The 12969-nt window shown below is 45.1% G+C and overlaps 1 long non-coding RNA gene across 2 annotated transcripts in view; it reads right to left on the bottom strand.

Moving 5' to 3' along the window:
- The window catches only part of LOC137504886 (uncharacterized), a 101602-nt gene extending 89810 nt beyond the window's left edge, over positions 1 to 11792 (bottom strand). For both annotated transcript variants that reach the window (XR_011019516.1, XR_011019522.1), the window contains exons 1-2: positions 6289 to 11792; positions 2262 to 2480 (exon numbers count right to left, since the gene is read on the bottom strand). This is a non-coding gene — a long non-coding RNA (uncharacterized lncRNA). The remainder of the gene's footprint in view (positions 1 to 2261; positions 2481 to 6288) is intronic.
- Positions 11793 to 12969: the final 1177 nt, after the last annotated feature.

Genomic DNA, 12969 nt, shown 5'->3' with positions numbered 1-12969 from the left:
TCCTCCCCACCAACAGAGCTCTCTGTTGGTGGGGTCTGATCCCCTCCTTTTTTGTGTGTAAATATTTATTTTTGTAATATATTTTGACCTTTTTTTTTAATTTATTTATTCATCCCTCCCTCCCTTCCACAGCCAGCCAGTCACAGCGATCAGCTGTCATAGGCTTCAGCCTATGAGAGCCAATCGCTCTCCTGTGTCCCAGGGGGCTGGCCCCACCCAGTACAGAAAATATCCCCTAGGAGAAAACTCAGGTGAAAAATGCATTGAATCTGGACCACTGTGCATAAGCTTTCTTAAATCTCAGCTTAATGTTTTTATTAAATTTGTACCTTGTTTCTTGCCATGAATCAAAAAATGGCACAATTGAAAACTGCATGGGAAAGTGTGGGAAGTAAACTGCAGATGTATGTTTCACCCCACTTTCATTATATTTTTTTTTTTTTTTTACTTTCACAGGCTGATTGCTTGTAAGACTACAGATGCCGGTATAACTGAAACCTCTGATCATTTCACCATGCAGCTTTACTGACAAAAATATCCAGCTATGATTGCTTGTAAGATTACAGATGCCGGTACAACTGGAACCTCTGATCATTTCACCATGCAGCTTTACTGACAAAAATATCCAGCTATGATTGCTTGTAAGATTGCAGATGCCGGTACAACTGGAACCTCTGATCACTTCACCATGCAGCTTTACTGACAGAAATATCCAGCTATGATTGCTTGTAAGATTACAGATGCCGGTACAACTGGAACCTCTGATCACTTCACCATGCAGCTTTACTGACAGAAATATCCAGTTAAGATTGCTTGTAAGATTACAGATGACGGTACAACTGGAACCTCTGATAACTTCACCATTCAGCTTTTACTGACAGAAATATCCAGCTATGATTGCTTGTAAGATTACAGATGCCGGTACAACTGGAACTTCTGATCACTTCACCATGCAGCTTTACTGACAGAAATATCCAGTTAAGATTGCTTGTAAGATTGCAGATGCCGGCACAACTGGAACCTCTGCTCACTTCACCATGCAGCTTTACTGGCAGAAATATCCAGTTATAATTGCTTGTAAGATTACAGATGCCGGTACAACTGGAACCTCTGTTCATTTCACCATGCAGCTTTTACTGACAGAAATATCCAGTTATGATTGCTTGTAAGACTACAGATGCCGGTACAACTGGAACCTCTGATCATTTCACCATGCAGCTTTTACTGATAGAAATATCCAGTTATGTTGATCATAAACTCAGTTACCACATCTACGTTTTGTGATAAACTGACACATTTCCAGATGCACTGCACGCTATTGAGTATTGGCTAGATCCACTATCAAGTTATGAGCAACCAAAGGAGATGATAATGGGGTCCTAGGCAATGCAGTAGTTTTGGCTCCCCTTTTTGGTAATCTGAGCTGGGAGGTGGTTCAGAGAAGGTGGCATCTGGATCTGGAGGCAGCCTGCCAATCCCCTTTGAATCATTAGTGCTTTGCAGATGTACTGCTGTGCTCTTCCTGGTTGCATCTGAAAGGATTACACTCCAGTGGACAAGTGCAATCCCTGGACCTCAGTCTTCTACATCATGCTGTTTTGCAATAATTGACTATTGGATGCAATTATAATTGGCTGTGTATTGGGCTGACAGGACGATAAGTATTTGCGATACATACCTGGATGTGATTGTATATATGTGCTTTTGGGCCAGTTTCCACTGGCAGATGGGATGCAAAGGGATGGGATGCGGCTACGCATCACTTTTGCTCCCATTCGCTTCACTTCCACATCGGGAGATGCGACTGCCCATGGGAGGAGATGAGATGCAGATTCTTGTATTGCTCCGCAACGCTCTACATAACCAGCACACAATGAAACTGTTCTATTGTCGTGCATTGGTTTTAGTTCTGTCGCGGTGCAATGCGGTTGTCTATAAGGAGGGTGAGTGTTATAATATTGGAAAGGAAGAGACTGGCACTAGATGTGGGTGAAGGAATACTGGGTTCACCGGATTGTGTACTCCATACTTCAACATGCTCTCTGAGACAGTCAATGCAGTTGTGGAAAAAGAAGAGAAAGAGGCACTGTTGTTGCAAAAAGAAATACCTTTTAATCCACGGTGAAAAGACACATCAGGGTGTACAGTGTGTGTGAGGGGGGGCCTGACAGCTGTTTCGCTTAAAACTAAAGCTTCTTCAGAGGCCAATAAAAGGAACAACTTGACCCAAGTACTGTTTGGCAATAAATAGTTTCACTTACCGCCATCCTGGCAGTGTAGAACGCCCACACACGGCGGCCGCGGCGGACCTGCATATAGGCTCCGCCCCAAAAGTGACGTACACGCTGCTCCAACCAATAGGTGAACGGCAGGTCTCCCCGCTTCCTGCGTGTCATCGCTCTCGGAGTCTGGCATCACAGCCTGCCCGCCCACTGGCTGCGATTGGTGGCCTGCTGTCATAGCGATCATCAACTAAATGCCTAAACGTACGAGGGGACACAACCGTCTAACATATAGTTGACAATAGTTGAGTAGCGTAAACTTATGGACTAAAAAGAGAGACCGCTTAAATACAATAAGAATCAAAGAGGCATAGTGAATACATCAATATTTTGAAAGAAAACAGTGGAGCTCATTTCTTTTGTTCAGCCCAAGAGGGCCACAAGCTCCAGTTTCAGAAATTAGTCTGGCTTCTTGTTGAAGCAGTATTTGCTCATGACTACCCCCTCTATGAGGGGCAGGGATTCGCTTTAAGCCTATAAATTGCAAAGAATCTGCACTACCCATGTGGCATTCACGCATGTGCAGAATGAACCTCCCTGCACCCACACCTGTCACAATGTAATTTACATGTTCCTGGAAACGGGTGCAGATCATGCGGGTGGTCTGTCCAATTTAAAAACGATTGATCGCATACACAGTATTTTTAGATCGGCAATGCAAAAACTGTTTAAAATGAATAGTCTTTGCGCCTAAACGTGCGCTTTTTCCAGTTTTAAATTGTGCACAATGATTGCAATTTCTGCATCTAAAATTCCCAATTGGAATGTGCTTTTGCAACAATTTTGCTCATGCACCGTCCTGAATTTACTATTAGTGATAGTATCCCCAATAGATTGTGCCCTCCTGAAAGAGATAAGGGGTTTGTTGTTAGCAAAGCCCAGTGAACCCACACTAGTCTGAAATTCACACTAATGTTTCTGAACTATGGCCTTAATCCTCTCTGCCATTGGGGAATAGTCGAAAACACATGTGAACGGTTGTCCACTAGATCTTTTGCCCTGTCTTGCCCTCTTTCTATTAATCATCAACGCTTCTCGATTTAAAGCATCAGCCCTATGAAAAGCCTGATTCAGGTCATTCATGTTCTATCCCCTAGTGGACTGTCTGGTTACCAGCTCCTTACTTTGGAGGATAAAATCCTCCCTCTTGAAGTTATTTCGTTTGAGCCTGTGAAACTGTCCATAGGGGATAGCCTGGATCATATGCGGAGGGTGGAAACTGTACTAGAGGAGCATGGAATTGGTGGCAGTATCTTTTCTATGTCCTCTGCTGAGTACACGATTGTCCTCAACGCAGGGTCGGACTGGGAAACTAAGAGCCCACCAAGGAAGCTTCAGCCTGGGGCCTGCCCCCCTCTCCTCCTCCCTCCTTCCCCGATCCCCTCTCTTCCTCCCTCCCCCGCCCCCCCATTTTGGGCTCACATACACATGTACATGAAATTTTGCATGATTTTATGGTAGGGAATAGATTGTGAGCACTTCTGACTGAGGACAGTCTCCAATAGGGATACAATGAACAGAGGCGCCAAAAGTATAAGAGTAGATTAAATGAGCTTAAAAACCAACTTAAATGGCAAAATTGAAGGAGGAAGTGGTGGTCTTACCTCCCTCAAGCAGACACGACAACGACTGCGATTTAGACAGTCAAACACATTTATTAGGAACTCCAAAAAGAAATGCAACGCGTTTCGCAGGTTCAACCCCGCTTCATCAGGCAATATAGGGAGGAGTATCAAACAATCTGCACAAGGATTCAAATTAAGCGCCTCTGACTGAAGGCGCTTAATTTGTGCAGATTGTTTGATACTCCTCCCTATATTGCCTGATGAAGCGGGGTTGAACCTGCGAAACGCGTTGCATTTCTTTTTGGAGTTCCTAATAAATGTGTTTGACTGTCTGAATCGCCGTCGTTGTCGTGTCTGCTTGAGGGAGGTAAGACCACCACTTCCTCCTTCAATTTTGCCATTTAAATTGTTTTTTAAGCTCATTTAATCTAATCTTATACTTTTGGCGCCTCTTTTCATTGTATACAATTTTGAGTCCATCCTTGGTGGAGGGTTGCTACCCTTTCTTCCTGTCTACAGAAAGCGACTTCTTAATCCTGAGTGGGGTCAGGACAATCTCCCCACCTGCCTTTACAGTGGTTGCCTGCTGCTGACCCTGACTTGTGAGTATCTAGCAATACAAACTTATTGCCACCTTGTCCAGTAGGAATTACACTATTGGGGCTCTTGGTGTTCCCTGTTTTTATCCAATAGGGATACGTCCACATGCAAAAATAAATGAGTGTCACCACGCACTGGAACATGGGCGTGGTCATGATGAGTCATGGGCAGACTTAAAAAAAAAACGAAAAAACAAAACACAAAATAAGTAGCGGTGTTATTCACAGAGATTAGGTCCGACCAGATACATTTTAAATAAAATAATCAAGTAGTTACAGGCCTCATAATAATTCATCAAGTAGTCAAATGGAAGCAGATTTTCCGACAAAATGCAATCAGATTGGCTGCAGATTTCCCCATAAAATGCAATCAAATTGGCAGCAGATACCCCCACAAAATGCAATCAGATTGGCGGCAGATATCACCACAAAATGCAATCAGATTGGCAGCAGATACCCCCACAAAATGTAATCAGATTGGCGGCAGATATCCCCACAAAATGCAATCAGATTGGCAGCAGATACCCCCCACAAAATTAAATCAGATTGGCGGCAGATTTCCCCACAAAATGCAACCAGATTGGCAGCAGATTCTCCACAAAATGCAATCAAATTGGCAGCAGATACCCCCACAAAATGCAATCAGATTGGCGGCAGATATCCCCACAAAATGCAATTAGATTGGCGGCAGGTTTCCCCACAAAATGCAATCAGATTGGCAGCAGATACCCCCACAAAATTCAATCAGATTGGTGGCAGATTTCCCCACAAAATGCAACCAGATTGGCAGCAGATTTCCCCACAAAATACAATCAGATTGGCAGCAGATATCCCCACAAAATGCAATTAGATTGGCAGCAGATATCCCCCAAAATGCAATCAGATTGGCTGCAGATATCCCCACAAAATGCAATTAGATTGGCGGCAGATATCCCCACAAATTGCAATTAGATTGGCAGCAGATATCCCCACAAAATGCAACCAGATTGGCGGCAGATATCTCCACAAATTGCAATTAGATTGGCAGCACATATCCCTACAAAATGCAATTAGATTGGCAGCAGATATCCCCACAGAGGCAGGTCCCCAGTTAGTGGGGGGCCCCATGCTGGAAGGAGGGCAGTGGGCACAGAGCGGTGGGGAGGGGGGAAGCCCCCTCACCTAGAGCCCCCCTTCTACGCTTCCCCCAGTTAGGCAGGCAGGTCTCAGTGTGCCCCCATGCTGGAAGGGGGGGCAGTGGGCACAGAGTGGCGAGGAGGGGGGAAGCCTCCCCCCCTCCTTCACCTAGGGCCCCCCTTCCATGCTCCCCCTCTCCAAAATTGCAGCCAGCGAGCGGGAAGCACTTACCGGGAATAGATAGCTCTGCGTGCTGCTGCTGGTCTGGTCTCCTGCACTGCACTGTCCAATAACGCTCTCACAGGAAGTACTGCGAGAGCGTGATTGGACAGTGCAGTGCAGAAGACCATACCAGCGGCACGCAGAGCTATCGATCTGACTCGGTAAGCTATTCCCCGCTGCTGCCGCTGGCTGGCTGCAATTCTGGAGGGGGGGGAGAGCGGAAGGGGGGCCCTAGGTGAGGGGAGGAGGCTTCCCTCCCTCCCCGCCACTCTGTGCCCACTTTCCCCCCTTCCTGCGCAGTTCCCCCTCCTTCTCAGCTCTGGGACCCCCAGGAGGCGAGCTGGCCGAGGCCCACCGATGGAAAAATTGGTGGTTCGGCGGCTCAGTCCAAGCCTGCAGTTGAAGGTCAAGGAAAAACAGGCTGGGGCTAGCCAGCAAACCTGTGAACTGCATGTTGAGATCATTGCAATTGACATAAACGAGGTAATCCTCAAATTCACTTACCGTGCCCCTCCATGTCAGGACCACATCATCCACATTGCAATACCAATGACCAATTTTCTCCTTGAATGGATTATCAGTCCCAAAAATGAATCTTTTCTCCCAACCCCATAAAAAGAGGTTGGAAAACGTGGGTGCTACAGGCATTCTCATCACCACTCTGGATTATTGATGGTACCATCTGTCATCAAAAAAAAAAAAAGTTATGTGACAGTACAAGATGTAAGCAACGCATCAGATATTCTACCCAGAGTTTATCTTCACCAAAGTCTAGTAGTAGTTCTCCAATCACCTGGATCCCCTGGGATTGGGAAATGCGAATGTACAAATTGACTACATCAATCAATGCCATAATCTCATTCTCCCCAAGTTCCACACCCCCAATCCTCCCCAGGGCACCCAAGGTGTCAGCCAGGTGGGTGCGTACCACCCTGAGAAAAAGTCTCAATTGGAAGTCCAAAAATTTGGACAGAGGTTCAGTAAGTGAACCCCTGGCTGACACAATTGGGCGCCCTGGAGGAGAGACCAGGTCCTTGTTGATCTTGGGGAGAAAATACCAAACGGGCTTCCTGGGATATTCAGGTAGAAGTCCCTCCCCCATACGTTTGGTTAGGAACCCTAACTCCACTCCCTGTCTCAAAAAGGTCTGCAGTGAAGTTTTGTGTTGTAACGGATTGGATCTTAGTCTTTCATAAAACCCATTGGGTCTCTCTGACATATAATTCCCTAGACATGACAGTGAGGTTCCCCCTTGTCAGCTTTTTTAGGACTAGCTGTTTATTGTCTCTAAACCACTCTAGTGCAGCTTTTTCCTCCTTGGTTATGTTGGAGTCAACCTCCAGGTAGATCAGAGCTTGAATGTCCTGGAGGACCTTCTGATTTAGAATGTCCACTGCTGATCCTGGAGTTGTCCTAAACTCTTTGATTAATTTGCAAGGGCGAAATTCCTCATTAGGCAGATCAGGTATGTCAACCTGCATTTCAGATTCTGGATTACTTTCAGACCATAATTGCTCTAAATTTTGAAAGAGTTTCTTGGTCTTGGCTACTGTTCAGATTGTTGTGAGCAAAAAACAACAACAAGTTTGCTTATGGTAGTGTGGCTATTAAGGCGAACCTCTTCTACTGGAGATTCCTCCTTCTTTTCCTGCCACAAAGCAATGTTAAGTCTATGTATAGTCTTATACCAATCGACTTCAAAGTTAAACTAGCTAAAACTACATGTGAGGGAATAATTTAGACCTTTTTTAAGGAGTGACTCACTGCCCACCGGTAACTGCACCCCAGAGATGTTAATAAACTGGAGATTCCTTTCAACCTCAGCTTTTTGGAGACACTCTATCTCCTCTTGCGTTTGCCCCTCCCATAGTTCCCCCTCCCTCATGTAACCCTTTTGGTCGGAGTTTTGGTGGAACCTAGTCCTTCCTCCTCGTCTGATAGCTCTTCTAAAGGGACCTCGACACATCTTTTCTTTAGAGGAGTTTTCAGGTCTGGTTTTGGTCTAGCTTTTGGTTGCGGTTTAGGTTTGGATTGATCCTCAACCTCTTCTGGTCTTGAGTTATTTCCAGAATCTGTAGTCAAATGTCCTTTATTTTCAGGTGCTTGTATCCTTTTTCTATTTCTAGGACGTCTAATATGTTGTCCCCAGTCAAAGACTTTACCCTCCTTGAAGTCCTGACGATCCCGTCTGAACTTCCCAAGTTTTCTCTGTTTTATATCATCTTGTATTGATACCAATCGATTTTCGATTTTTCCTTCAACCTTGTTTAACTGGTCTGCAGAGGTTAGTTTGAGAAACTCCTGTTTGCACTGGGTGATTTCGGCCATTGTGCTGTTATATTAACGTTCAGTGATTGATTGCAATCTCAGAGCATGCTGAAGGTGTTCTTCAGCCCATTCTTTCATGAACTCGACATCATTCCTGTATTCACTTGCCTCTCTATAATTTTGAAAGCCTCTGGATGCTATCTCCTTGGATTCGTAGTGTTTGAGAGTAGCAACGGTCCAAAACAGTTTGACCTCTTTGTCTGATTGTCGGTTAAGGTCTTGCTCAATCATCTTCACCCCCACTGTTTTGCTGGAACTAGACCCACTGGCTGTGTCTGTAAAAAACGTTTCCCAGTCTGACCTACCAGCTTGAAGGTGTTTTGCTCCTGCAGTAACGACGTCCACAGATGTTCCAGGTGTCTCAGTGGTTGGTGCTTCTGCCTCTTGCATCTGTGCACAGAAAATCGGTATATGAACAATATTGAAAAGGAAGAGACTGGCACTAGATGTGAGTGAAGGAATACTGGGTTCATCGAATTGTGTACTCCATGCTTCAACTATTGGATGCAATTATAATTGGCTGTGTATTGGGCTGACAGGACGATAAGTATTTGCGATACATACCTGGATGTGATTGTATATATGTGCTTTTGGGCCAGTTTCCACTGGCAGATGGGATGCAAAGGGATGGGATGCGGCTACGCATCACTTTTGCTCCCATTCGCTTCACTTCCACATCGGGAGATGCGACTGCCCATGGGAGGAGATGAGATGCAGATTCTTGTATTGCTCCGCAACGCTCTACATAACCAGCACACAATGAAACTGTTCTATTGTCGTGCATTGGTTTTAGTTCTGTCGCGATGCAATGCGGTTGTCTTTAAGGAGGGTGAGTGTTATAATATTGGAAAGGAAGAGACTGGCACTAGATGTGGGTGAAGGAATACTGGGTTCACTGGATTGTGTACTCCATGCTTCAACATGCTCTCAGAGACAGTCAATGCAGTTGTGGATAAAGGAGAGAAAGAGGCATTGTTGTTGCAAAAAGAAATACCTTTTAATCCACGGTGAAAAGACACATCAGGGTGTACAGTGGGTGTGGGGGGGGGCCTGACAGCTGTTTCGCTTAAAACTAAAGCTTCTTCAGAGGCTAATAAAAGGAACAACTTGACCCAAGTACTGTTTGGCAATAAATAGTTTCACTTACCGCCATCCTGGCAGTGTACAACGCCCACACACGGCGGCCGCGGCGGCCCGGCATATAGGCTCCGCCCCAAAAGTGACGTACACGCTGCTCCAACCAATAGGTGAACGGCAGGTCTCCCCGCTTCCTGCGTGTCATCGCTCTCGGAGTCTGGCATCACAGCCTGCCCGCCCACTGGCTGCGATTGGTGGCCTGCTGTCATAGCGATCATCAACTAAATGCCTAAACGTACGAGGGGACACAACCGTCTAACATATAGTTGACAATAGTTGAGTAGCGTAAACTTATGGACTAAAAAAAGAGACCGCTTAAATACAATAAGAATCAAAGAGGCATAGTGAATACATCAATATTTTGAAAGAAAACAGTGGAGCTCATTTCTTTTGTTCAGCCCAAGAGGGCCACAAGCTCCAGTTTTAGAAATTAGTCTGGCTTCTTGTTGAAGCAGTATTTGCTCATGACTACCCCCTCTATGAGGGGCAGGGATTCGCTTTAAGCCTATAAATTGCAAAGAATCTGCACTACCCCTGTGGCATTCACGCATGTGCAGAATGAACCTCCCTGCACCCACACCTGTCACAATCGAATTTACATGTCCCTGGAACCGGGTGCAGATCATGCGGGTGGTCTGTCCAATTTAAAAACAATTGCATGAGCAGACTATCGATACACAGTATTTTTAGATCAGCAATGCAAAAAATGTTTAAAATGGATAGTCTTTGCGAACTAAACGTGCGCTTTTTCCCGTTTTAAATTGTGCACAATGATTGCAATTTCTGCATCTAAAATTCCCAATTGGAATGTCCTTCTGCAACAATTCTGCTCATGCACAGTCCTGAATTCACTATTAGTGATAGTATCCCCAATAGTTTTTGCCCTCCTGAAAGAGATAAGGGGTTTGTTGTGTAGTAGTATGAGTGTGTAGTATGTAGTACTTAAATTGATGCTATGCAGTGAAACAACATCGACATTTGATGGTCATCATTGACTATATTGATATTTGGTACTATTACTCTTAGATACATCTCCATACCTTTCCTTTTTATGTCAGAGCTGAAAAGTGACACTGACACTGTCTAGGCTGCCCTATGGTATGGACAGTGGGGACTGAAGAGCCACATGGAGGCAGAATGAGACACAAAGGGAGACAGAAGGAGGCAGTGTGGGACTGCAGGAGGAACAGGGGGGCAGTAGTAGCACAGGGGGACAAAGAAAGGCACAAGGGGACATAAGGAGGCACAGGGGGATAGAAAGAGGCAGAGTTGGCACAGGGGGACTGAAGGAGGCACATGAAGATAGAAGGAGGCACAAAGGGAGACAGGAGGCATAAAGGGAGACAGAAGGACAAACAGGGGGATCAGACATGGCACAAGGGACTGAAGGAGGCACAAGGGACTGAAGGAGGCACAAGGAGACAGAAGGAAACACAAAAGGGCCAGATGGAGGCACAAAGGGGGGAAAAAGGATGTACAAGGCACAGAAGGACACAGTGGCAGCTGCCTGTAAATTATGCTAAGCAGATGCAGCAGAAGCAAGTAATAAAACACCTATGGGGGCGGGACTTAGTCAGTGGGCATGGTTTCAACCAGGGGGCGTGTCTTAGGTCGGGGGAGTGGCTTATTCCAGCAACATGGCACCCCCAGGACCAATGGCACTCCAGGCAATGGCCTGTATTGCTTATGCCTAGAGGCTCCCCTGGACACTGATTAGGGATGTATAAAACCATTGGCATTGTCTGTCACCATATAAAGGTGACACTGACAATTACTGTAGTCACACTAACACACTGACATCACATGTGGCTGCACTTTGACAAAAACAGTAAATTACACTGATATTGGCTGAGGGCCATACTGAGTCCCTGACTTCAGCAGGACGGGAGACATTGAAAGTGACTTCAGCTGCACTGTGACTAGTGGTTTAAACATAGCTGCCATAGTGACTGTACCTTTCTAAATGCTGCTTTTATATGGAAAATAATTACAGATATTCTACTACTGGCAATAACTCAACCGACTTTCTCTCATCTCTACCCAGGTAGAGTATTCCACTTTAAAGACACAACTGGGGAAAAAAGGCCACAGGTCAAAATTACTTTTATCCAATATACCTGGAATTGAATAGATTCTAGAAAATGGGAGGTGTCCACCTGAAATATTTGAGGGAAGCAGAAGTGATTGGGGACTTTAACATAGGGGCCCATATGCAATTTACTTTTTCACCTGAGTTTTTTCCTAGGTGATATTTTCACAATTTGTAAATACAATGGCCTCAATTCACTAAGATCATGCTGGAGATAATAAGGCAAGAGATAACTTGCCACCATACAGTGAGAATGTTATCTTAACTCTTCATTCCTTAAGTTACCTCTTCTGTAGTTAATTTACCTCCTCTGTAGTTAATTTACCTCTTCTGTAGTTATTTTCACACGCAGTTAATAAACAGCCTGTCTTTAGCTGTGGAGTTATTTTAAAGGACCACTATTGCGAAAAAAGTAGGCAGTTAAAATGTGACAGATGACAGGTTTTGGGCCAGTCCATCTTTTTAAGGGGGATTCTCAGGGCTTTCTTTGTTTTCAACAGCATTTCCTGAACAACAGTTGCAAAATCTAACTGACATAATAGTGTGCAAGTGATTAGGGAGGCCGGCTGGTATCTTGCTATTTTGGCAGTTAAACTGCTGTTCAGGAAATGCTGTTGAAAACAAAGCAAACCCTTGAAGTACCCTATGAGGAGATGGATTGTCCCAAAACCTGTTGGTTCTGTCAGATTTTAAATGCCTACTTTTTTCGCGATAGTGGTCCTATAAGGATTAAAGAGTTAACTTAAAGACAGAAGAGTTAAGTTTAGGTTTGCCTGAGGTAAAATGTTTCCTGAATATGACATGCCTCATCATGGTGACCACTCTAGAAACATTATTAAAGACAGGAGATAACCTTAGTTAATTGAGGCCAGTGCCTTTTAGACTGCCAGCAAGCAAACAAAAACTCAAAATAATTTTGACAGTATTGTTTCACCTATTTGGTACTTTTTCAATTGCAATGTGCTAAAAAGTTATTTTAAATCGAAGATGAAAAATTATCTCTTTGGAGAAAACTCAAGAGAAAAAGTAAATTGCATATGGCCCAGAAGCACTTACAGGTAAAGATGAAAAACAATAGGCCTTATTTGGCAAAACAATCTAATAGATAATCACATATGGTTGAGCCGTGCAGCTGGTGGCACTGCTTGGTTTCTGGAGCCTGCAGACATCTTCACTTTGAGGCTTCTCCCCCTAGTGTCTGAGAATGAATCAGATGCTAGAACTCCCCCTAGTGTCTGACTCTCAGACACTAGGTGGAGAAAGCCGGAAATGGAGATGTCTGAGGGGACAGTGGAGGTGAGTGCACAGCTGCCCACTGTGGTACTGTGCCTTGGGGTCCGGGGGATATCTAGGAAAATCTGGGGGCCAGGGCAAAGCTGGCACCATTGTGTGTGTCTGTCTCCGCAGAGAAGAGGGACACAAACACACAAGAGCACCCAGCATGCCCCCATTGATGCATCACAGCCAGAATCACTGCCAGCCAGTCCAGCATCATGGCCAGCCAGCATCACATTCAGCCAGCCCAGCATCACTGCCAGCCAGCCCAGCATCACTGCCAGCCAAGCATCACTGCAAGCCAGTATCATGTTTAGCCAGCCAGCATCCCAGCCAGCCAGCCAGCATCCCGGATA

This window comes from Hyperolius riggenbachi, chromosome 1, assembly GCF_040937935.1.
Source record: "Hyperolius riggenbachi isolate aHypRig1 chromosome 1, aHypRig1.pri, whole genome shotgun sequence".
NCBI classification, from domain to species: domain Eukaryota; kingdom Metazoa; phylum Chordata; class Amphibia; order Anura; family Hyperoliidae; genus Hyperolius; species Hyperolius riggenbachi.
Note: the sequence above shows the minus strand (reverse complement) of the source record. Positions and strands in the feature narration are given on the sequence as shown.